The 27,320-nt window shown below is 46.6% G+C and overlaps 1 protein-coding gene across 18 annotated transcripts in view; it reads left to right on the plus strand.

Moving 5' to 3' along the window:
* LOC105489750 (protein phosphatase 6 regulatory subunit 2) overlaps positions 1-27,320 on the plus strand; it is a 100,842-nt gene that overhangs the window by 15,914 nt on the left and 57,608 nt on the right. For 17 of the 18 annotated variants that reach the window (XM_024795373.2, XM_024795375.2, XM_011754779.2 and 14 more), the window contains exon 2: positions 14,153-14,283. The gene's annotated coding sequence lies outside the window, so the exon portion shown is untranslated. Of the gene's footprint in view, positions 1-14,152; positions 14,284-27,007; positions 27,106-27,320 lie in introns of all 18 variants that reach the window. The other variant, XM_071080831.1, reaches the window with a different exon arrangement.

Below are 27,320 nucleotides of genomic sequence, written 5' to 3' on the forward strand. Positions count from 1 at the left end.
CCCAAAGTGCTGGGATTACAGGCGTGAGCCACCGCGCCCGGCCCATTTTTTCTTATTTCTTAATGGTATCTTTTGATGAACAGAGCATTTTAAATTTGGATAAAGTAAAACTTTACCAATTTTTTCTGTTATGATTATTTTGTGTCTTAAGAAAATTTTGTCCGCACCAGGTTGTGTAGATGCTGCCCTGTGTTTTTTTGTAGCTTTACAGCGGTAGCTTTTTTATTTAGGTCTGTCATCCATCTTTTTCTTTTTAACAGTTTTATTGAGATAAAATTAACATATGATACACTATACATGCTTAAAGTATAAAATTTGATAAGTTTTGGCATATGTATACATTTGTGAAATCATCACTATAGTCAGGATAGTAAATGTATTCACTGTCCCCCAAATTTCCTCATGGGCCATTAGGATTCTTTCCTTCCACTGTTTCCTTTCCCTCTTTCTCTGAGCAACTGCTGGTCTCTTTTCTGTGTGATCCATCTTGCTTTCATTTTTGTGTGTGATGTGAGGTGGGGTTGGGATACATTTTTCTCAGTATGGATAAGCAATTGTTCTACCATCATTTGTTGAAAGGACTCTCTTCTCTGTTTAATTCCATTGGAACTGTTGTTACAAATTAATTAAACGTGTCTATAGGCTTATTTCTGTTTTTTTGTGTTCCATTGGTTTGTTTTTCTATCCTGTGCCAACACCACAGTGTCTTGATTATTGTAACTTAATGGTGTATCTTGAAACCAAGTAGTGTAAAGCACCGCTCACCCCTCCTCCCCACTTTTTTTGAGCCAGAGTCTCGCTCTCTTGCCGGGCTTGAGTGCAGTGGCGCCGTCTCCGCTCACTGCAACCTCCACCTCCTGGGTTCAAGCGATTTTCCTGCCTCAGCCTCTGAGTAGCTGAGATTACAGACGCCAGCCACCACACCCAGCTAATGTTGGTATTTTAGTAGAGATACGGTTTCATCCTGTTGGCCAGGCTGGTCTTTTTTTTGGGGGGGGGGAATGGAGTCTTGCTCTGTTGCCCAACCTGGAGTACAGTGGTGCTATCTCGGCTCACTGCAAGCTCCGCCTCCTGGATTCACGCCATTCGCCTGCCTCAGCCTCCCGAGTAGCTGGGACTACAGGTGCCCGCCGCCATGCCCGGCTAATTTTTTGTATTAGTAGAGACGGGGTTCCACCGTGTTAGCCAGGATGGTCTCCTGACCTCATGATCCGCCCGCCTCGGCCTCCCAAAGTTCTGGGATGACAGGCGTGAGTCACTGCACCTGGCCTGTGGAGTGTTTTTTTGTTTTTGTTTTTTTTTGTCATGAAAGAGTGTTAGATTTTGTCAAATGGTTTTTCTGGTCACTTGGTTTTCGTCCTTTATCCACATGTGATATGTTAAATTAATTGATTTTCAGGTGTTAAAGCAACCTTGCATTCTTGGAATTAACTCCCCCATGGTGTGGTGTATAATCCTTCTATATGGTTGGATTTGGTTTGCTAGTGTTTTGTTGAAGCTTTTTACATCTGCCTTCTTAAGAAAGATTTGTGTGTGACTTTCTTTTCTTTTGATGTCTTTGGTTTTGATATCAGGGTAATACTGGGACCTGTGGAATGAGTTGGGAAATTTTTCATTTCTTTTACAGACCACATTTCTCTCCGGGATCATTTTCCTTCAGCTTGAAGCACTTCCTTCAGGATTTCTTGTAATGTGGGAATGATGAGGACAAATTCCCTCAGCTTTTGTTTGTCTTAAAATGTTTTTATTTATATTTCTGGTTTCAAAGGATATTTTTGCTTGATATAGAATTATAGGTTAACAGCTTTTTTTCCTTTCAGCACTGTTTTTTTTTTTTTTTGAGATAGAATCTTGCTCTGTCATGGAGGCTGGAGTGCAATGGTGCAATCTCGGCTCACTTCTACCTCCACCTCCCAGGTTCAAGCAATTCTGCCTCAGCCTCCCAAGTAGCTGGGACTACAGGTGCGTGCCACCACACCCGGCTGGTTTTTGTGTTTTTAGAGAGATGTGGTTTCACTATGTTGGCCAGGATGGTCTTGATCTCTTGACCTCATGATCTGCCTGCCTTGGCCTCCTAAAGTGCTGGGATTATAGGTGTGAGCCACTATGCCTGGCCTTTTTTTTTTTTTTTTTTTTTTTTTTTAAGGAGAGACAGGGTCTCCTCTGCCGCCCAGGTTGAAGTTCCAGTGGTAGGAACACATGATCATAGCTCACTGCAATCTTGAACTCTCAGGCACAAGAGACCCTCCTGCCTTAGTTTCCTGAATAGCTAGGACTCCAGGTACACGCTACCGCACCTGGCTAATTTAAAAAAAGGTTTTTAGAGATGGGGTGTCTCTGTGTTGTCCAGGCTGGTCTTGAACTCCTGGCTTCAAGCATTCCTCCTGCCTGGGCCTCCCAAAGCACAGGGATTATAGGTGTGAGCCACCATGCCTACCCTGTTTTAACCCCTGTTCACCAAGGAGCTGCAGAGAAGCTGGCAGTCAGCTGCATCGTTAGAACCCGCCTGGCACCTGTTGGGCGTGAGCCAGGGAGCTGGCCTGTGCTGCTGCCCACTGCTGCTGCTCACGCCAGTCTTTCTCAGGTCCGGCACTGTATGGAGTCTATCAGTGTCTGTTTTCTCTGCTAGACGTCAGCTTCCTTGGGGCGTGACTAGGTTGGTCCCACTATTAGCTACATTTGTTGCTGAATGAACTGACTGATGCCCAGTGTCCTTTCTCTCGGCTACTATGGACAGTCAAACCTTTAGGAGCGCTTCAGGAATTTGACTGTCACTCATCCCGTTGACTGCTCCACTTCAAAGACTTCTCTCTCCTCGTGATCCCACCATCTCTAAGCCTATGGAACTCTGCTCTGACCCTTTCTTAGCTCTTGGCTGTGATGTCCTTCCTGGACTAGTTCGGTCGTGGGTGGTGCCTTCCTGTCATCACCCTCAATCTTGGTCATTCCTTTTGGATTTCCTTTGATAACTCCTTTTTTTCTTCATTGACTTAGCCAGAATCTGGTTATCATATGGAGACTGAGAACAGGGACTTTGCTGTCATCCAAACCTGGGTTCAAGTTCTAGAACGGATACTTACTAGCCCATGACGTTGGGCCAGTCGTGTAACTACTGAGACCTCTGCTTTTTGCTTGTGAACTGAGGTTGGTGGGAAACTATCTGCTGCATTAGGCTTTGAGCTTTAGGTGTGCGGATGAAGCCAGCTACTGCCGCTCTCTTCCTGTGGCTGCTGGAATCCTAAAGGCAGTTTCTAGGCTCTTGGTTCTTCTGTGCGTCTTGCTTGGACTTGAGCTTTGTTCACTGCCCCAGTTTCCTCCCTGCTGCTTTTTGCTGCTGTTTTCTGCTTGTTTGACAATGCTTTTTATCTAGCTTGTCTTCAGCTATTTTTCCTTCAAGAGTCTCAGCCCAGAGTACGCCCTGCCCATCTGCCCTTGACCCAGTGACTGTTTGTTCTGGTTCGTGTTTTCCCAGGAGTATATTATTGACAATAAATATAACACAGGCAGTCTGTCTGTCTGTTGTGATGCGGATAGGCGCAGACTAGGGTCTTGCTATGGTTTCCTGCAGTTGATTGTTTTTCTCTCTAGGCCCCTTGGAGGCATCTGGTATTAGCCACTGTCCTAGGGCAGTGGTGGCAGACATGAGTGCTGTCTTGGAGTCACACTTTTACCTGCAGTGTACATGCAGCAGGCACTTGCCCAAGGTTCCAGAGCTGCTCAGTGATGGAAACTGGACGTTATGCCCGGACCTTTGTGGTCGGGGAGTGTCCTGATGTGGCCAGGGCTGCCTGTCTCAAGAGGTTCTCTGGCTGCTTGTGGGGGGGTCTGCGTTGGGCTCCAGGAAGGGGAGGAGTGGGGGCCGGGGCCCTTAGCACTGGTGATGAGGAAGGTGCATCCTCAGAATGCTGGCCATCTCTGTCCTTAACTGGGAGAGCTGCCATGGTTGCTAGTGGTGAGCAGATGGAGGTTTTCAGTTTTCACTTCAGCCTTCATCCTCTGTAACAGCCAGGAGGATACTCTTCTGAATGCCAGGAGACACTGAGAGCCTGGTGTGGGCCTGACAGCCGTCTGGTGGGGCTGTGTGTTAAAGTCACCTTTCTGAGACTTTGGTGGGAGACCAGCTGGGCCTCCACTGCTGGGAGGAGAATTGCTACCTTGGGAGCTTGAAGACTCTTGGAATGTGCAGCGACATAAGCAGGCTGTTCTCGGCCCGTCGCTGGGTCCTCACTGTGTTCCTGTTGCAGAGCACATGCTTTACGTGGAGGCCTCATCCCGTGCTCAGTTACTGGAAGGGCTCAAAGGCAGACAGGGTGCTATGGACTGAATTGTGTCGTGTCCACCCCACATTCCTAACTTCCATTTAGTGGTATTTGGAGGGAGGCCTTTAGGAGATGATTAGGTTCCGTGAGGTCACCAGGTGGGGCTCTCAAGATGGGACTGGCACCCTCATACAGAGATATACCCGAGAGCGTGCTCTCACCATCCCTGCTGTGAGGACACGGTGAGAAGGCAGTGGTCTGCAAGCGGGGAAGACGGGCTTTCTCAGAAACCTCACTGGCCAGCACCTTGACCTTGGACTTCTAGGCCCCAGAACTGTGAGAAATAATTGTCTGCTGTTTAACGTGTTGTGTTCTGGCCACGTAAGCATAGGAAGACACCGGGTCAGTGGAGGGCGAGAAGGCGGCTGGCTCTCTGGCAGAGCAGTCATTGCAGACTGGCTCCTCAGCCACTGGTGGCCTGAGGATGTATTTGGCTTGTCCTGCATAGTATTGGCCCACATAGTGTTAAAAAGTTAAATTAATTATAAACGTGAAGATTTGGGATTTACAAAAAAATTAGAATTTTTGTCATTTCTTGTAGAAGCAGACGTGTCCTGGTGCCCTGTGTCCTTGCACAGCTGTGATTGCTGGGGTGGGCCTGTCTCTGCTCCCTTCAGCGGGCACATGCCCGCTGGTGCTGCAGCCTTCACTCGCTGCTGTCTTTTCAGCCAGCCTCCTTCCTTACGCTTAGTGTCTTGCCTTGTTCTGCAGGCCTTTAAGTTGCAATCTGTGCTTTAGGATGTGGCAGGAGAATCAGCAGTCGGGTGACTGGGCACCTCTCCATTGCCTCAGTTAAGAAAGGCCTTTACTTCAGAGGCATAATGCTTTAGTATGTTCATCTCTGAGTAGAGCAAGCTTCCTTTTTTCCCTTTCATATTCCTGGTGTCTGGAATTAGCCTAGGCCTGGGTGCTTCCAGTGCTCATGCAAAGCTTTTTCCTGAGGAAGATTCTCCACCTTTTCACTGTGTTTCTTGGCTCTTCTTCTTGAGGGCATATGGTAGAGTCAGGAGCTGGCAACCTGCAGAATGGAGAAGCTAGCTCCACTGTCCACAGCTGCTGCTCATGAGCCTGTCGATCTCTCTCCTGCTTCTGTTCTTGCAGAAGGACCTGGAGCCCTGCTAGAGCTGGGCTCATCTGACCATTCAGCGTGCTCCACGGGAGCCAGACTCGGGGAAGGAACCCGACCATTCAGCTCCACAGGAACTTGTTTCACGATCCAGTCTCTGCTGTTTCCTCATCAGTTTGGTTCCATTTACTTACTTTACTAGAAAATTTTAAAGGGTGAAGAATAACCAAGACAAGTATGAAAAAGAATAAGAAGGAAGTTGCCATAACAGATTTTCAAACTTTTTTTGTTTTTTTTTTTTTGAGACGGAGTTTTTGCTCTTGTTGCCCAGGCTGGAGTGCAGTGGCGTAATCTTGGCCCGCTGCAACCTTTGCAGCCTTTGCCTCCCGGGTTCAGGTGATTCTCCTGCCTAAGCCTCCTGAGTAGCTGGGATTACAGGCATGTGTCACCACTTCTGGCTAATTTTTTTTTTTTTTTTTTTTTTTTGAGACGGAGTCTCACGCTGTTGCCCAGGCTGGAGTACAGTGGCGCGATCTCGGCTCACTGCAAGCTCCGCCTCCTGGGTTCACGCCATTCTCCTGCCTCAGCCTCCTGAGTAGCTAGGACTACAGGCGCCCGCCACCGCGCCCGGCTAATTTTTTTTTGTATTTTTAGTAGAGACGGGGTTTCACTGTGGTCTCGATCTCCTGACCTTGTGATCCGCCCGCCTCGGCCTCCCAAAGTGCTGGGATTACAGGCTTGAGCCACCGCGCCCGGCCTAATTTTTTTGTATTTTTAGTAGAGACAGGGTTGCACCATGTTAACCAGGCTGATTTCAAACTCCTGACCTCAGGTGATCTGCCCACCTCGGCCTCCCAAAGTGCTGGGATTGGAGGCATGAGTCACTGTGCCTGGCCCAGATTTTCAAACTTATTGTGAGGCCAGTGGAATGGATGACCTGGAAAAGGACCCTGTATAAATGGGAACTTGATATATGAGAGAAGTATCGTACTTGAAATATGTATTTAAAGCAATGTGCCTTTTTTGGGAATATAAGTCGTAAAATAATGAAATTATGGATACTGCAAGTTAGTGATTGTCTCTGAAGAAGGGGATTGCTTGAGTTGCTGGGTATCTCAATGTCCTAGAAACATTAAGAAAGAGGCACATACAAATGTTAGTGTTTGTTAAGTCTCATCACATGGATATTATGCCCTTCTCTAGACTTCAATGTATTTAAAAATTTCATAATTAAAAATATTTAAAACTGAGTTATTTTAATTCTCTAGAAGGTATAAGTAGTCTTGTGAGAGCACTGAGGAGGGACTCAGAAAGTTGACAAAGGTAGATGTAGATGAACTTCAGATAGGAAGATCAGGCACAAGTTTGTCAAATAGAGAAAGTGGGAAGAGGGCATTCCAGTCAGAGGGACTGTGTGTGCCAGGGTGTTAGCTGGGAGAGACACTCAGCCTATTTAGATGGTGGGTTTTGGTTACAGAGTCGAGTGGGGATGAGGAAGGAGTACCAAAGTTATATTGTGTGGAGGTCCTATGTAGTTGTCGTCGTGTAGAGGCTTACAGGAGAAGTACAGTGTATTCTTTGTTCGCTGTTTGTCTTTTTCTACCTTCTTTTGGATTAAGAATGTTTTTATGTGTGATGGTATTAGAAGGTGGTGCATAAAAAGAAAAAACATCTTCTGTGATTCTCTTTAGGTCTTTGTATATCTTCCATGTCTCTACTTAATCTTTCCTTTAGGTTTTTGAACATATTAGATACATTTTTTTTTTTTTTTTGAGATGGAGTTTTGTTGCCCAGGCTGGATTGTAATGGCGCAATCTCAGCTCCCTGCAACCTCCGCCTCCCGGGTTCAAGCGATTCTCCTGCCTCAGCCTCCCCAGTAGCTGGGATTACAGGCATGCGCCACCACACCCAACTAATTTTATATTTTTAGTAGAGACGGGGTTTCTCCATGTTGGACAGGCTGGTCTTGAACTCCCGATCTCAGGCAGTCCGCCTGCCTCGGCCTCCCAAAGTGCTGGGATTGATTACAGGCGTGAGCCACCATGCCTGGCATGAGATAACGTTTATAAGAACTATTTAAATGTCCTTATCAAGTCTTTATTTATTTATTTTTTTTAGAGACAAGGTTCCGCTTGCTCTGTCACTCAGGCTGGATTGCAGTGGTGCGATCCTGGCTCACTGCAACCTCAAACTCCAGGCCTCAAGTGATTCTCCCACCTTGCTCCTGAGTAGCTGGGATTATAGGCATGAACCCCTGGACCAGCATTATCTGTTAACTCATCTGTGTCGTTTCTGGGTTGGTTTTATGTTTTTCTCCTCATTGTGGTTTATGATTTTTCTTTTCCTGCTCCCTTGCATGCCTAGCACTTTTTGATCAGATGCCCAGACATTGTGAATTTTATCTTGTTGGATACGGAGCATTTTTGTGTTCCTGTAAATATTCTTGACCTTTGTTCTGGGATGAGGTTCAATTACTTGCAAACAGTTTGATTCTGATAGGTCTTGCATTTCAGCTTTGTTAGGTGGAACCCGGCTAATTTTTAGTCTAGGGCTAATTTTGCCCTGCCACTGAGGCAAACGTCTTCTGAGCATTATGTCCAAAGCCTTGTGAATTACGAGGTTTTCCACTGGGACTGGCAGGAAGAGGAAGTATCCTTGGCTCTGTGTGAGCTCTGAGGATTGTTCCCTCTCATCTTTTTTTTTTTTTTTTTTGAAATGGAGTCTTGCTCTGTTGCCCAGGCTAGAGTGCAGTGGTGCGATCTTAGCTCACTGCAACCTCCGCCTCCCAGGTTCAAGCAATTCTCCTTCCTCAGCCTCCCGAGTAGCTGGGATTACAGGTGCCCGCCACCATTCCCAGCTAATTTTTGTATTTTTAGTAGAGATGGGGTTTCACCATGTTGTTCAGGCTGGTCTTGAACTCCTGACCTCAGGTCATCCACCCGCCTCGGCCTCCCAAAGTGCTGGGATTACAGGCGTGAGCCACCGCACCCGGCCCCTCTCGTCGTCTTGAGTGATGCTTTCCCTGGCTTGAACACCTTCCTTACACACGTGCACTGATCAGTGCTTGGCTGGAGACTGGAGCGGGAGGTGTCCTCTGTAGATCTTCAGCATTTGCTGTGAGCTTTGCCCTCTCTGGTGTTCTGTCTGTGAACTCTAGCTACCTTGGACTGCCTGGACTCCCAGCTTTGAGTTTCCAAGTCAGGAGACTGCCATCCTCCCCCTGGTGCTTCTTCCTTGGGCTGTGGCCTGGCTTTTCAGGCTGAGGCTGGACGATTACAGGGCTCCCTCCTGTCATTTGTCTCCCTGTTTTCAGGGACCATTTACTGCCAGTGTCGAGTGTCTTGAAAACCATTTGCTGGCCGGGCGCGGTGGCTCAAGCCTGTAATCCCAGCACTTTGGGAGGCTGAGACGGGCGGATCACGAGGTCAGGAGATCGAGACCATCCTGGCTGACACTGTGAAACCCCGTCTCTACTGAAAACTACAAAAAACTAGCCGGGCGAGGTGGCGGGCGCCTGTAGTCCCAGCTACTCGGGAGGCTGAGGCAGGAGAATGGCGTGGACCCGGGAGGCGGAGCTTGCAGTGAGCTGAGATCCGGCCATTGCACTCCAGCCTGGGTGGCAGAGCGAGACTCCGTCTCAAAAAAAAAAAGAAAAAAAAAAAAAAACCATTTGCTTCCCTGTGTTTTCTTTTTTCTTTTTTCTTTTTTTTAGTTGTTGCAGATGGGAAGGTAAATCTGGTCTGTTGGTCCATCTTGGCCAGAAGCAAAAGTATAAAAAACAGAGGTTTTTAGTGAAAGCTTAAGTTTGTGTAGAAATACTCATGGGCACCTAGAAGAATGCTGACCCACTTCCTGGCTGGGATGTGGGATGCCTGGACGGGAGAGCAGAAGTCGGGATGCCTGGACGGGAGAGCAGAGGTCGGGATGCCTGGACGGGAGAGCAGAGGTGGCTTTTTCCTGGGTAGACATCAAAGCATTTGGTGTATTGAGTGAAGATGGTGGGGATAGGGCTTGGAAGAAGTTTCCCTAGAAAAATCAAGGGCTGTAGAATGAGCTGCTGAGGGAATGATGAGAAGAAAGTGATTGAAGTCTCCCCTCCTGAGACAGAATCTTGGCTGGAGGGTACGGGCGAAAGAAGGCTTGTAGCCTGCAATAGGAGAGTGTAGGAGGCTGTGATGTTGCCGGGGAAGCAGTGAGCAGAGGATGGGGGGTGGATGCTTAGGATGTACCTGTTAAGGAGTGGGCCTGGAGCTGCCCATCTCTCCTACGCTGTTACAGTTGCCATTCAAGGCACACAGTTAAGTAGAAGACGAAAAAGGGAGGGAATGGACCTTTGCTTCCAGCATTATTAGATGCTCTCACCAGGCTCTCCCATTACAGTCCAATTAAATGCTGGATAAATTACAATAAATATAATTTCTTTATTTTTTTTTATTTTTGAGACAATATGGGGTCCAGCCCTACAGGGCCTGTGGGTTTTTCTCTTCGTGTGTGGACATGAGGTCATAGAAATAAAGATGCAAAACAAAGAGATAGAAGAAAAGACAGCTGGGCCTGGGGGACCACTACCACCAAGACGCGGAGACTGGTAGTGGCCCCGAATGCCTGGCTGCGCTATTATTTGTTGGGTACAAGGCAAGGGGGCAGTGTAAGGAGTGTGAGCCATCTCCAGTGATAGGTAACGTCACATGAGTCACGTGTCCACTGGACAGGGGGCTCTTCCCTGTTTGGTAGCCGAGGTGGAGAGAGAGAGAGAGAGAGAGAGCAGCTTACGTCATTATTTCTTCTATGCATTTCAAAGACTTTAGTACTTTCACTAATTCTGCTACTGCTCTCCAGAAGGCGGAGCCAGGTGTACAGGGCGGAATGTGAAAGCAGACCAGGAGTGTGACCACGGAAGCACAGCATCTCAGGGAGACGGTCAGGCCTGCGGATAACTGCGGGCGGGCCTGACTGATGGCAGGCCCTCCACAAGAGGTGGTGCAGCAGAGTCTTCTCTAACTCCCCCGGGGGAAAGGGAGACTCCCTTTCCCGGTCTGCTAAGTAACGGGTGCCTTCCCAGGCCCTGGCGCTACCGCTAGACCAAGGAGCCCTCTAGTGGCCCTGTCTGGGCGTAACAGGCTCACACTCGTCTTCCGGTCACTTCTCACCGTATCCCTTCATTTCCTATCTCTATATGGCCTGGTTTTTCCTAGGTTATAATCGTAGAACAAAGATTATTACAATATTGAAAGAGTAATGCTACAAACTAATGATTAATAATGTTCATATATAATCATATCTGTAGTCTATTTCTGGTATAACTCTTCTTCTGTATATTTATTTATTGTACTGGAACAGCTTGTGCCCTCGGTCTCTTGCCTTGGCACCTGGGTGGCTTGCTGCCCACAAGACAAGGTCTCACTTTGTCACCCAGGCTGGAGTGCAGTGGTGTGATCATAGCTCACCATAACCATGCACACCTAGGCTGCAGGGATCCTCCCACTCAGTCCTGAGCAGCTGGGACTGCAGGCGTGCACTGCCACGCCTGGCTAATGCTGGTGCTGTTTAGGGACACAGACAGCCATTCTTCCCCCAGCTCACACTGAGTAGAATTTGTTAAGAAGATGCTACAAAATCATTGACTCAAGATTAGAATAAACAGGCCCAAGGTCAACATTGTAAAAACTTTTCCTTATTTTGAAAACTGTGTATAAAGTTTTAGAAAAGTGGGCTGAGAAGCCTATTTTGAGTTACTTAGCTTAATAATTTTTATCATGAAATGTTAGGTATAAAAAAGTATTACCTGTTTTAGAAGGTGGTAACTGGGCTACTGGCACCACTTTGAGTACCTTTTTGTTTGATTTTTATTTTTTGTTTTTTAGAGATGGGATCTCACTCTGTTACCCAGGCTGCAGGGCAGTAGTGTGATTGTGGCTCACTGCAGCCTTTTATTTTATTTTTTGAGACTGAGTCTTACTCTGTCGCCCAGGCTGGAGTGGCTGACTGCAACCTCTGTCTCCAGGGTTCAGGCAGTTCTCTTGCCTCAGCTTCCTGAGTATCTGGGATTACAGGCATGCGTCCGGCTAATTTTTTGCGTTTTTAGTAGAGACAGGGTTTCACCAAGTTGGCCAGGCTGGTCTTGAACTCCTGACCTCAAGTGATCGCCCACCTTGGCCTCCCAAAGTACTGGGATTACAGGTGTGAGCCACTGCGCCTGGCCTTTCACTGCAGCCTTGAACTCCTGGGCTCAAGCATTCCTCCCACTCAGCCTCCTGAGTAGCTGGGACCACAGGTGCGTGCCACCATACTCAGCTAACTGAAAATTGTTTTTTGAATAGAGACAAGGTCTGAATGTGTTGCCCAAGCTGGTCTTAAACTCCAGCACTTAAGTGATCCTCCTGCCTTGGCTTCCCAAAGTGTTGGGATTACAGATGTGAGCCACCACATTCTGCCTTTTGTTTGATTTTTATGAAATGTAAAAATATGCAAAAGTAGAGAAAAAATAATTAACATCTATGTACTCATCACCCAACTTCAACAGTGACTGACACTTTTTTTTACTTTGAAAGATCTGATTTTATGTTCTGAATCAAAAAGAAGTGTATTCATGTTAAGTTTAGAATGTTTAGCTTTCCATTGATCTCTCAAAATGCTTTCCAGATACTAACAGTGCACAGAACTATGCGCCACGTCTTGTTTGTTTGTTTTTGAGATGGAGTCTTGCACTGTCGCCAGGGCTAGAGTGCAGTGGCGCGATCTCGGCTCACTGCAGCCTTCTGGGTTCAAGCAATTCTCCTGCTTCAGCCTCCCCAGTAGCTGGGATTACAGGTGCCTGCCACCATGCCCAGTTAATTTTTTGTATTTTTAGCAGAGATGGGGTTTCACTGTGTTTGTCAGGCTGGCCTCGTATGCCTGACCTCATGATCCACCCGCCTCGGCCTCCCAAAGTGCTGGGATTACAGGCATAAGCCACCACGTCCAACCACACCATGTTTTAAAGAACAAAGTTTGAATGTAAGACCTATTTCTTTTTTCTTTTTTTTTTTTTTTGAGATGGAGGAGTCTCACTCTGTTGCCTAGGCTGGAGTGCGGTGGCGCGATCTCGGCTCACTGCAACCTGAACCTCCCGGGTTCAAGTGATTCTCCTGCCCTAGCCTCCCGAGTAGCTGGGATTACAGGCGCCTGCAACCAAGCCCAGCTAATTTTTTGTATTTTTAGTAGAGACGGGGTTTCACTATGTTGGCCAGGCTGGTCTCGAATGCCTGACCTCGTCGTGATCCACTCACCTCAGTCTCCCAAAGTGCTGGGATTACAGGTGTGAGCCACCACATCCAGCCACACCATGTTTTAAAGAAAAAAGTTTAAATGTAGGACCTATTTCTTTTTTTTCTTTTTTCTTTTCTTTTCTTTCTTTCTTTTTTTTTCTTCTTTGAGATGGAGTCTCACTCTGGCCCAGGCTGGAGTGCAGTGTTGCGATCTTGGCTCACTGCAACCTCCGCCTCCTGGGTTTAAGTGATTCTCCTGCCTCAGCCCCCCGAGTAGCTGGGATTACAGGCGCCTGCCATTTAGCCTAGCTAGTTTTTGTATTTTTAGTAGAGACAGGGTTTTACTGTGTTGGCCAGGCTGATCTTGAACTCCTGACCTCATGTTCCACCTGCCTCGGCCTCCCAAAATGCTGGGATTATGGGCGTGAGCCACTGCGCCCAGCCACAAATGTAGGACCTATTTCTAAGAAATCCTTTTTAAAGGTCAGGGTATTGGCAATCCTGATTTTAAAATATTTTTAATCATTATTGGAAATTTAAGTGACGGTGGGTTCAAGAGCTAAAAATCAGAACTTTTAAAACAAATTTTATTTTCTGAGGGACTTCATACCTGACAACACCAATTAAACATAATACTCCACCCATCCCACAAATTATTAAATACATTATTTCACCTGGGACTAGGATAATTATAAAATGGAGTTTTAAAGTTATAATATAGGCAGGGACAGTGGTTTGTGCTTGTAATTCCTGCTACTCAGCAGGCTGAGGCAGGAGGATCACTTGAAGGCTGTAGTGTGCTGTGTGAACTGGGTGTCCGCACTAAGTTCGTCATCAGTTTGGTGACCTCCCGGAAAAGGAAGACTGCCAGGTTGCCTAAGGAGGCGTGAACCAGCTCAAGTTGGAAATGGAGCACATCGGAAACTACCATGCTGATTAGTAGTGGGACTGGAACTGTGAATAGCTACTGCTTTCCACCCTGGGCAACATAGTGAGACCCCATCTCTGAAAAAAAAAAAACTACCTTAATATATCATTTAAGTGTCATGTTTGTTAGTTGAATTATGAAATCAAAGACAACATTTATATTCAAGGGACAGATGATAAATGCTCTTCCATTGCTCTGTTTTTTAAATTTTGTAATTATTATTATTTTTTGAGATGGGGTCAGTCTCTGGTCACGGAGGCTGGAGTGCAGTGGCATGATCTCAGTTCACTGCAACCTCTGCCTCCCAGGCTCAAGTGATCTGCCTCAGCCTCCCGAGTAGCTGGGACTACAGGCGTGCACCACCACACCTGGCTAATTTTTGTATTTTTTGGTAGAAATGGGGTTTTTCCATGTCACCCAAGCTAGTCTTGAACTCGTGGACTCAAGTGATCTGCCACCTTGGCCTCCCATAGTGTTGCGATTATAGGTGTGAGCCACAGTGCCCTGCCTCCTTTTCCTGTTGTCTGCCATTTTGATAAGTTAACTTTACCAAGGAAGAACTTAAAATAAGATTTTTCCTCTTATTTTTCAGGTAAAGAGATTATCAATCTTCCACTGAATGAAAAAAATTTTCTTAAAGCTGCATATACTCCAAGAAAAAAACCACAAATGTTTTTCTATTTTGCCTGAATACATGATTTAAACAAGAGATTTCCATAGAAGGTAAGCTAAGTTTCTTTTTCAATTTGATTCTGTTTTATTGTGTAATTTATACAAAAGGTCTGTATAGGTGGAAGTTCGAAGATGGGTCACAGCAAAAAATGTAGTTTAGAAGATGTGCTGGCCGGGCGTGGTGGCTCACGCCTGTAATCCCAGCACTTTAGGAGGCTGAGGCGGGCGGATCACGAGATCAGGAGTTCGAGACCAGCCTGACCAACATGGTGAAACCCCATCTCTACTAAAAATACAAAAATCAGCTGGGCGTGATGGTGTGTACCTGTAATCCCACCTACTCAGAAGGCTGAGGCAGGAGAATCGCTTGAACCCGGGAGGTGGAGGTTGCAGTAAGCCAAGATTGTGTCACTGCACTGTAGCCTGGGCGACAGAGCGAGACTCTGTTTAAAAAAAAAAGAAAAAAAATAGAAGATGTATTCATGGTCTCTTTTGGTGTTTTTTGATCCTCCTGTGTCTAGTTTTGAGATGCTCTGTGTGTTTTTGAGCAAGTTACTTGGTCTTTCCAAGCCCAAGTTTAATTCTTCTTTTTTTTTGAGACGGAGTTGCGCTCTGTTGCCCGGGCAGGAACGCAGTACTGTGATCTCGGCTCACTGCAACCTCCGCCTCCCAGGATCAAGCAATTCTTCTGCCTCAGCCTCCCAAGTAGCTGGGACTACAGGCGTGTACCACCACGCCCAGCTAATTTTTGTAATTTTAGTAGAGATGGAGTTTCACCATATTGCCCAGGGTGATCTCAAACTCCTGACCTTGTGATCTGCCCTCCTTGGCCTCCCAAAGTGCTAGGATTACAGGTGTGAGCCACTGCGCCCGGCCCAAAGTTTAATTCTGACAAAATGGGAACAGTTTTGCACGTATGTAATGAGGTATATATTCTGTCTCATTTGTGGGGAACATGTGAGATACAGCATATACACGGTCACAGCTGCCATTCAAGCCACACAGTTATGTAGAAAATGAAAAAGGGAGGGAGGGACCTCTGCTTCCAGCAGTATTAGATACTCTTACGAGGCTTCTCCATTGCAGTTCAGTTAGATGCTGGATAAATTAGAATAAATATAATTTCTTTATTTTATATTTATTTGTCACCCAGGCTGGAGTGCAGTGGTGTGATTGTAGCCCACCACAGCCATGTACACCCAGGCTGAAAGGATCCTCCCACTTAAGCCTCCTGAGTAGCTGGGACTATAGGAATGCACCACCATGGCTAATTTATTTATTTTATATATATATATATATTTTTGTGTGTGTGTGTGTGTGTGTGTGTGTGTGTGAGATGGAGTCTCGTTCTGTTGCTCATGCTGGAGTGCAATGGCACGACCTTGACTCACTGCACCCTCCGCCTCCTGGGTTCAAGTGATTCTCCTGTGTCAGCCTCCTAAGTAGCTGGGATTACAGGCACCAGCCACCATGACCTGCTAATTTTTGTGTTTTTAGTAGTGGCGGGGTTTCACCACATTGGTCAGGGTGGTCTTGAATTCCTGACCTCAAGCAATCCAGCCGCCTCAGCCTCCCAAAGTGCTGGGATTATAGGCGTGAGCCACCGCACCCAGCCCACCACGGCTAATTAAAAAAACTTTTTTAGAGATGGGGTCTCACTGTGTTGTCCAGACTGGCCTTGAACTCCTGGGCTGAAGTGATCCTCCTGCCTTGGCCTCCCAAAGTGCTGAGATTATAGGTGTGAGTTACCGTGCTTGGCCAAGTATAGTTTCTGTGAACACTTTGATGCATTAAGGCTGGGCGGATGGCTGGCTTGAGTCTGAAAGGTGGAGGCTGCAGCGAGACAAGGTCGTGCCACTGCCCTCCAGCCTGGGTGACAGAGCCAGACCCTGTCTCAAAAAAAACCCACCAAAATTCAATATATGGATTAAACAGATTAAACATAGATGAAGATGGAATTAGTAAAGTGAAACATAGTGGAAGACATTATCCAAAGTGCAGCCCTGAGAGATCAGTGATGGTAGTAAATACGTAGTTGGAATTCTCGAATGAAAAATTCGGGAATACTGAAGAGAGGTATTATTCAAAGTATTAATAACTTTGAACTTTCAGAAACTAATAAAAGACATAAATTAATAGGTTTAAGAATCACAGTATGTTCCAATCAGTATTTTTAGGAAAAAACAAACCCAGCCGGGCGTGGTGGCTCACGCCTGTAATCCCAGCACTTTGGGAGGCCAAGGTGGGCGGATCACAAGGTCAGGAGATCGAGACCATCCTGGCTAACACGGTGAAACCTCGTCTCTACTAAAAATACAAAAATTAGCCGGGCGTGGTGGTAAGCACTTGTAGTCCCAGCTGCTCGGGAGGCTGAGGCAGGAGAATTGCTTGAAGGTGGGAGGTGGAGGTTGCAGTGAGCTGAGATTAAGCCACTGCACTCCAGCCTGGGCGAGAGCAAGACTCTGTCTCAAAAAAAAAAAAAAAAAATCAGAAAGAAAAAGAAAAAAACAAACCCACACCCACACACTGAAGTGGTATAGCACCAAAGACAAAAAGAAGAAGATATTAAGGTAAAAGTTAAAAAACAGATTACCTAAAATGGAACATTAGCTAGGTTGACAACATGTCTCATCAGCATGAATGGAAGCCAGTAAAGAGTAGAATAATTCCTCAAAGTGAGGAGAGCACATAAGTTTCATTATAGAATCGTGTTATCAAATACATTTTGCAAGAAAAATGGCAAGGTTTTATGTTTTTGGGAATGTTAGGCTAGGTTATTTAGACTACCTTCTACTCCCCTACCCCACCCCAGAAAAACAACCACAATTGTTAGATTAAAAAAAATAAATAAAAGAACTGACAAAAAAGCAAGGAACTTTTCGATGAAAATCTGACTGAAAATAAGGTAGAAAGGTAATTTAAACACCTTTAAACACGGTAGAATGGAGTCTGCTTTTGCCTTGAGGGCGTTTGCTGATGTAGACAAAGTGGGGCTTTGAGTTTAGAGGATTTGCAGGGTGAAAAGAACAGTAGTTAAGCTCGATTCCTCTCAAGGTAAATAACCTAAAGGAAACCCTCCCCACACTGGTGGAGCTCTGAAGGGCTGTATCCTCAAGGTGTGAGGGCAGACTGGAGACACATGTGCCTCACACCATTCCGTGTCCCCGCCTGGTTGTCTTTTTACTAAATGTAGCACAAAAAAGATGAAAAGGGAAAAAACCTGTGTCTGAGAATTGTGGCTATATATTGGCCTTTGTGAGGTTTTTTAGCCCAGGTTACATTGCCTGGTAGTTAAGGGAAATCAGGCATGAATTTAATTCAAGGTGTTTCTACCTTGTCATCTGACAGAAACAGAGATAAAACCTCGCTGGAAGAAGTTACCTTCATCCTAAGATACAAAGAATCCCTGCAGATTTCTTTTTCTTTTCTTTTCTTTTTTTTTTTTTTTTTTGAGGTGGAGTCTTGCTTTGTAACCCAGGCTGGAGTGCAGTAGCACAATCTCGGTTCACTGCAACCTCTGCCTCCCAGGTTGAAGTGATTCTCCTACTTCAGCCTCCCAAGTAGCTGGGACTGTAGGCGTGTGTCTGTCTAATTTTTGTATTTTTAGTAAGGACGGGATTTCACTGTGTTGGCCAGGCTGGTCTTGAACTCCTGACCTCAGGTGATCCGCCTGCAGTTATTTTTTAAGGACAGTGATTAATAGTACACAGACAAAAATGACTAAGCACACAAGGAAATAAGCCACCCTGAGTTAAACCAGTACAGTTCAGGCATGGTGGCTCATGCCTGTAATCCCAGCAGACTGAGAGGCTGAGGCAGGAGGATGGCTTGAGTCCATGAGTTGGAGGCTGTAGTGAGCTGTGATTGCACCGCTGCACTCCAGCCTGAGTGACAAAGTGAAACCTTGTCTCAAAAAACCCCCCAGAAGCCGGGCGCGGTGGCTCACGCCTGTAATCCCAGCACTTTGGGAGGCTGAGGCGGGTGGATCACAAGGTCAGGAGATGGAAACCATCCTGGCTTAACACGGTGAAACCCCGTCTCTACTAAAAATACAAAAAATTAGCCTGGCGCGGAGGCGGGCGCCTGTGGTCCCAGCTACTCGGGAGGCTGAGGCAGGAGAATGGTGTGAACCCGGGAGGCGGAGCTTGCAGTGAGCCAAGATCGCGCCACTGCACTCAAAACAGAAAAACCAGTAGAAACGCTTTCTCAAAGACTTCAGGTATTGGAATTATTAGAAACAGACCATTAAAATGTGTGCTTTTTGTGTGTGCGTGAGAAGATCTTACTCTATCACCTAGGCTGGAGTTGGAGTACAGTGGTGTGATCTTGGCTCACTGCAACCTCTGCCTCCTGGGCTCAAGTGATCCTTCTGTCTCAGCCTTCCGAGTGGCTGGGACTATAGGCACACACCACCACACCTGGCTAATTCTTTGTATTTTTTGTAAAAATAGGTTTTTGCCATGTGGCCCAGGCTGGTCTCGAATTCCTGGCTTCAAGCCATCTGCCCACCTTGGCCTCCTAAAGTGCTGGAATTACAGGTGTGATCCAGCATGCTGGCTGAGTGTGCTTCTTATTTTTATTTTATTTTTTGAGATGGAGTGTCACTCTGTTGCCCAGGCTGGAGTTCAGTGGCATGATCTTGGCCCACTGCAAGCTCTGCCTCCCGGGTTCACGCCATCTTCCTGCCTCAGCCTCCCGAGTAGCTGGGACTACAGGCGCCTGCCACCACGCCCAGCTAATTTTGTGTATTTTTAGTAGAGATGGGGTTTCACTGTGTTAGCCAGGTTGGTCTCGATCTCATGACCTCGTGATTTGCCCGCCTCGGCCTCCCAAAGTGCTGGGATTGCAGGCGTGAGCCACCGCACCTGGCCTATTTTTAAAGAAATAAATATTTAATAACATAAAAATATTTGTAGGAAACAATAGAAGGTGATCTAGAATATTTGAAAAAGGAGCAAATAGAACGTCTAGAAATAAAGAATAAAATATCCAATATCACGAATTCAGGCCAGGTGTGGTTGCTCATGCCTATAATCACAGTACTTTGGGAGGTAGAGGCATAGAGATCAGTTGAGCCCAGAAGTTCAAGACCAGCCTGGGAAACATGGTGAAAACCTGTCTCTACAAAGAATTTTAAAAATTAGCCAGCTGTGGTGGTGCACATCTGTAGTCCCAGCTGCTTGAAAGGCTGAGGTGGGAGGATCACTAGAGCCCAGGAGGCCAAGCCATTAATGTGTAAGTGCACTCCGGCCTGGGTGACAGAACGAGACCCTCTCTCAATAATAATAATAATACAGTGTGTAGGGGTTTAATAAAAAAATATGTACAGTGAAGTGAAAATCACTGAACCAGAAAACAGGTCAGAAGGAATTACCCAGAATGAAGCACAGAGAAAATGATGGGAAACTGACTAGAACATGGGACATCGAGGGGGAATGTCTAATGAGTGTTTACTTAATGTTCTGTAAAGAGAAATGAGAGAACGAGGCAGATTTATTATTAGGAAAGATAAAGACTAAAATTTCTCAGAATCAGTGAAAGAAATCTACAGATTTAGGCCAGGCGGGAGGATCACAAGGTCAGGAGTTTGAGACCAGTCTGGCCAGCATGGCGAAACTCCATCTCTACTAAAAATACAAAAATTAGCTGGGCGTGGTGGCGCATGCCTGTAATCCCAGCTACTCGGGAGGCTGAAGTAGGAGAATCACTTGACCCTGGGAGGCAGAGGTTGCAGTGAGCCGAGCTTGCACCACCGCATTCTAGCCTGGGTGACAGAGCGAGACTGTCTCAAAAGAAGTCTACAGATTTGAGAAGACAACTGAATGGTAAGCAGGATAAATAAAAAGAAAATTTATAGCTAGCCGAAGGAGAGTAAAACTGTAAAGCACCAAAGACAAAGAGGGATCTTAAAATAAACTAATAAGACAGATCAACTTTATCTGAGCAGCAGTAAGAATGATGGCTGACTTCTTAAGTGCCACAATGGAAACCAGAAACCAGTGGAGTAATATTTTCATTGTACTGAAAGTAAAATAATTCCTGACTTCTAACTTTATATCAGGAAAAATTATCTTTCAAAAAAATTATCTGCTGTAGGCTGGCGTGGTGGGTCACACCTGTAATCCCAGCACTTTGGGAGGCCGAGGCAGGTGGATCACCTGAGGTCAGGAGTTCAAGACCAGCCTGACCAATATGGAGAAACCCCATCTCTATTAAAAATACAAAATTAGCCGGGCATGGTGGTGCGTGCCTGTAATCCCAGCTACTTGGGAGGCTGAGGCAGGAGAATTGCTTGAACCTGGGAGGTGGAAGTTGTGTTGAGCTGAGACTGGCGCCACTGCACTCCAGCCTGGGCAACAAGAGCAAAACTCTGTCTCCAAAAAAAAAAAAAAAAAAAATTATCTGCTATAGTTGAATGTTTGTGTCCCTCCAGAGTTCATATTGAAACTTAATCCCCAATGCAATAGTCTTAAGAGGTGGGGCCTACCAGCCTGAGCAACATGGTGAAACTCTCTCTCTCTAAAGAAAAAAAATTAGCTGGGCATGGTGGAGCCTGCCTGTAGACCCACCTACTTGGGTGGCTGAGGCAGGAGGATCACTTGAACCCAGGAGATTGAGACTGCAGTGAACCATGATTGCACCACTGCACTCCTGCCTGAGCAAGAGTTAAACCCTGTCCCAATTAATAAAAAAAAAAAAAAAAAATGGTGAGGCCTAGAAGATGATAAGGTTGTGAGGGCCACTCTCATGAATGGGATTAGTGCCTTGTAGAAGGGCTTGAGGGAGTCTGTTAGTCCCTTTTGCCATGTGAGGACACAGTGGAGGCACCATCTATGAAAATTAGGTCCTTATCACACTCTGAATCTGCTGCTGCCTTGGTTTTGGATTTCCCATCCCCCAGAGCTTTGAGAAATAATTTTGTCATTTATAAATTACCCAGTCTAAGATATTTTGTTATAGCAGAGAAACAGGGTAAGACACAGTCCTTTACTAAATATAATTCTCAAGAACGGGCCAGGCGCGGTGACTCAGGCCTGTAATCCCAGCACTCTGGGAAGCTGAGAAGGGTGGCTTGCTCGAGTCCAGAAGCTTGAGACCAGCCTGGGTGACATGGTGAAACCCTGTCTCTACAAAAAAAAAAAAAAACACAAAAGTTAGCCAGGAGCGGTGGTGCACACCTGTAGTCCCAGCTACTTGGGAGGCTGAGGTGGGAGGATCACTTGAGCCTGGAGGTGGAGGTTGTAGTAAGTTAAGATCACACCACTGCACTCCAGCCTGAGTGACAGAATGAGACCCTGTCTCAAAATAAAATAAGAAATAGAATGGACTTTAGGCGGAAAACTGATCCTAAATGGAAGAACTGAGATTCAAAGAAGAATGCAAAGCAAATATGTGAGAAAATTCAAATTAACATTGGCTGGGTGCAGTGTCTTCTGCCGGTAATTCCAGCACTTTGGGAGGGTCACTTGAGCCCAGGAGTTTGAGACCAACCTGGACCACATAGGGAGACCTTGTCTCTACCAATAATAAAAAAAAATCCTGGGCATGGTGGCACATTCCTGTGGTCCCAGATACTTAGGAGGCTGAGATGGGAGGATCATGTGAGTCCCGGAAGTTGACGTTGCCATAATCACACCACCATACTCCAGCCTGGCTGGCAGACCAAAACCCTGTCCCCTCCAAAACACCCCACTAATTTGTTAGTAATGTAGTAATATCTATGGGGTAAAATCGAGGTAGAATTGCATCATATATGAAAATAGTAACATGTAAGTCATGAAGGAGAGTAAATGAAGGTAAAACATTGCAGTCTTTGTAGTAGCTGTGTCTTAGTCCATTTGTGGTGTTACAGAGGAACCGGAGGGTGGGTAATTTATAAGGAAAAGAGGTTGTTCTGGTTCCGGTAAGAGTTTCAGACGGCTTCTGCTCATGGCGGAAGTTCAAGGGGAGCCAAAGGAAAGCTAGCTTGTAGAGACCCCGTGGTGAAAAAGAGGGAGAGAGAAAGAGAAGGTGCCAAACTCTTTCAACAACCAGTTCTCTTGGGAACTAAGAATGATAACTGGCCGGGCACGGTGGCTCACGCCTGTAATCGCAGCACTCTGGGAGGCCGAGGCGGGTGGATCACCTGAGGTCAGGAGTTCGAGACCAGCCTGGCCAACATGGTGAAACCCCGTCTCTACTAAAAATATAAAAATTAGCTGGACGAGGCAGCAGAATCGCTTGAACCTGGGAGGTGGATGTTGCAGTGAGCCAAGATCACGCCATTGCACTCCAGCCTGGGTGACAAGAATGAAACCCTGTCTCAAAAAAAAAAAAAAAAGAGTGAGAACTCGGTTACTCCCTCAAGAATGGCACCAAACCATTCACAAGGGATCTGCCCCAATACCCTAAACACCTCCTACCAGGCCCCACCTCAGCACTGGGCATCACAGTTTAACATGAGGCCTGGTGGGGCCAAAGAAACCATATCCAAACCACAGCAAACTAGGATAGGGATTAGCTGTAGATTTTAATAAGTGCAGTTTACAAGTTCTAAGGAATTATTGTAAGAATAGAAACAGTGTACAATTTCCAAATTAGTGAAGAGAAAATAGTGGACCTTCCTTTATTCTTGTGAGGAAAAGTTGCAACAGTTTTTTTTAGCAACCATTAAATAATAATATATTGAAAACTTAACCTGTGAAAATGGAAAGAAGACAGGGCACGTGCTTTTACCACTTGAGAATAGTGAAGGAAGTCTTAGCCCAATAAATCAGAAAAAGAGGATAAAGAGATAAAATAATTAAAAAGGAAGAAACTATTATTCATTGATGATACTATTGTATATGTAGAAAATCCAAAATGATCCAAAGCTACAATACAGTCAATTCTTTTTTTTTTTTTTTCTTGAGATGGAGTCTCACTCTGTCACCCAGACTGGAGTGCGGTGGCGCGATCTCGGCTCACTGCAAGCTCCGCCTCCTGGGTTCACGCCATTCTCCTGCCTCAGCCTCCTGACTAGCTGGGACTACAGGCGCCTGCCACCACGCCCGGCACATGTTTTGTATTTTTAATAGAGATGGGATTTCACCATGTTAGCCAGGATGGTCTCGATCTCTTAACCTTGTGATCTGCCTGCCTCAGCCTCCCAGAGTGCTGGGATTACAGGCGTGAGCCACTGCGCCTGGCCTTTTTTTTTGTTGTTTTGTTTTTTTTTTTTGTTTTTGTTTTTGAGATAGAGTCTCACTCTGTCACCCAGACTGGAGTGCAGTGTCACAATCTCAGCTCAATGCAACCTCTGCCTCCCAGGCTCAAGTGATTCTCTTGCCTCAGCCTGCCGAGTAGCTGGGATTACAGGGATGTGCCACCACACCTGGCTAATTTTTGTGTTTTTAGTAGAAATGGCCAGGGTGGTCTCAAACTTCTGACCTCATGTGATCTATCTGCCCTGGCCTCCCAAAGTGCTGGGATTACAGGCATGAGCCACCGCACCCAGCCTGATTTTGAAATTATATGAAAACGAAGGGGTCCACGAATCCTCAAGATATGACTGAAGGATTCCAATTCATTCCACGTGTCAAACATCTTAAGATGCTGGTATTTTCGTATTGGTAGGTGCCCATCAGCCCTGGTTTGCCCAAGTGTGCTGGTTTTTCCGGTGGTCCTGGTCTCGTTGAGAATGTGTTTACATCATGAGTCCTTTTGGAAGTCTTATTCTGCTGTTTGGGTAAAGAATTGACTGTATTTTTTAGTTTTTAATTTTTGTTTTTAGGATTGCCCACGTTTTCCCAAATATAGAATTCCACACCAGAGAATAGCATCTTACCATAGTAGAGAGATTGCTTCTCTTTTGGTAAGTGGTGGCCAGGAAGGAGCGCCAGGTAGAATTAAGTCCTGGCCCCCAGGCGTGTCTTGTTCCCTCTCTCTTTGCTTTCTGTGAGTTCCTTGGGCCTTCTTGTTTATGATGGAGAATATATAGGACTTAGCCTCCTCAGCTTCCTTCTTTCTTGCAGCCATATGGGGCTGTTGTCTTTCTGCCTCTGGGAAATGAGAGGGTGGGTGTTAAAAATTAACTTAAAAAGGAGAAGGATGAGGCCGGGTGCGGTGGCTCTGACTATAATCCCAGCACTTTGGGAGGCCGAGGTGGGCGGATCCCCTGAGGTCAGGAGTTCAAGACCAGCCTGGCCAATGTGGTGAAACCCTGTTTCTACAAAAATACAAAAATTTAGCCGGGCATGATGGCGGGTGCCTGTAATCCAAGCTACTCGGGAGGCTGAGACAGGAGAATTGCTTCAACCCGGGAGATGGTGGTTGTGGTGAGCTGAGATCACACCACTGCACTCCAGCCTGGCGGCTAAGCGAGACTCCATCTCAAAAAAAAAGGAGAAGGATGAACACTTTTGAGTTCATGCGTATTAGTGACATCACATCCCTTCTTTCACTCATTTAGTGAATTCAAGTATGATTTGATGGGCACTGAAAATATGCCAGGTGCGTTATGTAACTCCTCCTGTAGCCTTTTGAAGAAAATATTATTTTATATGAAGCCCAGTGTCTTAACCTGTTTTCTGCTGTTTAGAATACCCGAAACTGGTTAATTTATAAAGAAAATAAATTTCTTTCTTTCTTTCTTTCTTTTTTTTTTTTTTTTTGAGACGGAGTCTTGCTCTGTCACCCAGGCTGGAGTGCAGTGGTGCGATCTCGGCTCACTGCAAGCTCCGCCTCCCAGGTTCATGCCGTTCTCCTGCCTCAGCCTCCCAAGTAGCTGGGACTACAGGCGCTCACCACCACGCCCGGCTAATTTTATTTTGTATTTTTAGTAGAGATGGGGTTTCACCGTGTTAGCCAGGATGGTCTCGATCTCCTGACCTCGTGATCCACCCACCTCGGCCTCCCAAGGTGCTGGGATTACAGGCGTGAGCCTCCGCGCCTGGCCAGAAATTTCTTTCATATAGTTATGGAGGCTGAGAAGTCCGAGGTTGAGAGGCATATCTGGTGGGGGCCTTCTTGTTGCTGGGGACACTGTGGTGGCCCAGAGTGGCGTGTCTCGTGGCAAGGGAGCTGAGTGTGTTCATGTACTAGCTCAGGTCTTTATTCCTTTTTTTTTTTTTTTTTTTTAAGAGATGAGGTGTCACTCTGTTGCCCAAGCTGGAAGTGCGGTGGCACAATCACGGCTCACTGCGGCTTCAACCTCCTGGGCTCAAGCGATCCTCCCCGCTCAGCCTCCTGAGTAGCTGGGACTATAGGTGCGCAGCACCATGCTCAGCTAATTTTGTTTTGTTTTGTTTTCCATAGAGACAGGGTCTTGCCATGTCTAGCAGGTCTCAAACTCCTTACCTCAAGTGAGCCTCCTGCCTTTAGCCTTGCAAAGTTCTGGGATCACAGGCCTGAGCTACCGTACCTAACCTCTTCTTTTGATAAAGCCACCAGTTCCACTCCCATGATAACTCATTAATTCACGAATGGATTAATCCATTCTTGAGGGCAGAGCTCTCACGATCCAGTTACCTCTTAAAGGCCCTACCTTTCAATACTGCCACACTTGGATTAAGTTTTGTTTTGTTTTGGAGACAGAATCTCACTCTGTCACCCAGGCTGGAGAGCAGTGGTGCAATCTAGACTCACAGCAGCCTCTCTCTCCCAGGTTCAAGTGATTCGTGTGCCTCAGCCTCCCGAGTAGCTGGGATTACAGGCGTGCACCGCCATCATGTCTGGCTGATTTTTATTTTTAGTAGAGACAGAGTTTCACCATGTTGGTCAGGGTGGTCTCAAACTGCTGACTCAGGTGATCCACCCACCTCGGCCTCCTAAAATGCTGAGATTACAGGCATGAGCCACCACACCCAGCCAGGGATTAAGTTTTTTTTTTTTTTTTTTGAGACGGAGTCTCGCTCTGTCCCCCAGGCTGGAGTGCAGTGGCCAGATCTCAGCTCACTGCAAGCTCCGCCTCCCGGGTTCACGCCATTCTCCTGCCTCAGCCTCCCGAGTAGTTGGGACTACAGGCGCCCACCACCGCGCCCGGCTAGTTTTCTGTATTTTTTAGTAGAGACGGGGTTTCACCGTGTTAGCCAGGATGGTCTCGATCTCCTGACCTCGTGATCCGCCCGTCTCGGCCTCCCAAAGTGCTGGGATTACAGGCTTGAGCCACCGCGCCCGGCCTTTTTTTTCTTTCTTGAGACAAAGTCTCGCTCTTGTCCCCTAGGCTGGAGTGCAATGGCACAGCGACTCACTGCAACCTCTGCCTCCCGGGTTCAAGCAGTTCTCCTGCCTCAGCCTCCCGAGTAGCTGGGATTACCATGCCCAGCTAATTTTTGTATTTTTAGTAGAGACAGGGTTTCACCATGTTGACCAGTCTGGTCTTGAACTCCTGACCGCAGGTGAGCCGTCTGCCTCAGCCTCCCAAAGTGCCGGAATCATAGGCATGAGCCACCGCGCCCAGCTTTTTTTTTTTTTTTTGGAGACAGAGTCTTGCTCTGTCTCCCAGGCTGGAGTGCAGTGGCTCGATCTAGGCTCACTGCAAGCTCCACTTCCTGGGTTCATGCCATTCTCCTGCCTCAGCCTCCTCAGTAGCTGGGGCTACAGGTGCTTGCCACCATGCCCGGCTAATTTTTTGTATTTTTAGCTGAAATGGGGTTTCACCGTGTTAGCCAGGATGGTCCCGATCTCCTGACCTTGTGATCCACCTGCCTCGGCCGCCCAGAGGGCTAGGATTACAGGCTTGAGCCTCCGTGCCTGGCCAAGTTTTTTGTTTTGTTTTGTTTTGTTTTTTGAGATGGAGTCTTGCTCTGTCTCCTAGGCTGGCGTGCAATGGTACGATCTCGGCTCACTGCAACTTCTGCATCCTGGGTTCAAGCGATTCTCCTGCCTCAGCCTCCTGTGTAGCTGGGATTACAGGTACCCGCCACCACACCCAGCTAATTTTGCATTTTTAGTAGAGATGGGGTTTTACCACGTTGGCCAGGCTGGTCTCAAACTCCGGACCTCAGGTGATCCACCTGCCTCGGCCTCCCAAAGTGCTGGGATTACAGGCGTGAGCCCCTACGGCTGGCCTTAAGTTTTTTTTTTTTTTTTTTCCAGATGGAGTCTCGCTCTGTCGCCCAGGCTGGAGT

Source organism: Macaca nemestrina, chromosome 15, assembly GCF_043159975.1.
Source record: "Macaca nemestrina isolate mMacNem1 chromosome 15, mMacNem.hap1, whole genome shotgun sequence".
NCBI classification, from domain to species: Eukaryota; Metazoa; Chordata; class Mammalia; order Primates; family Cercopithecidae; genus Macaca; species Macaca nemestrina.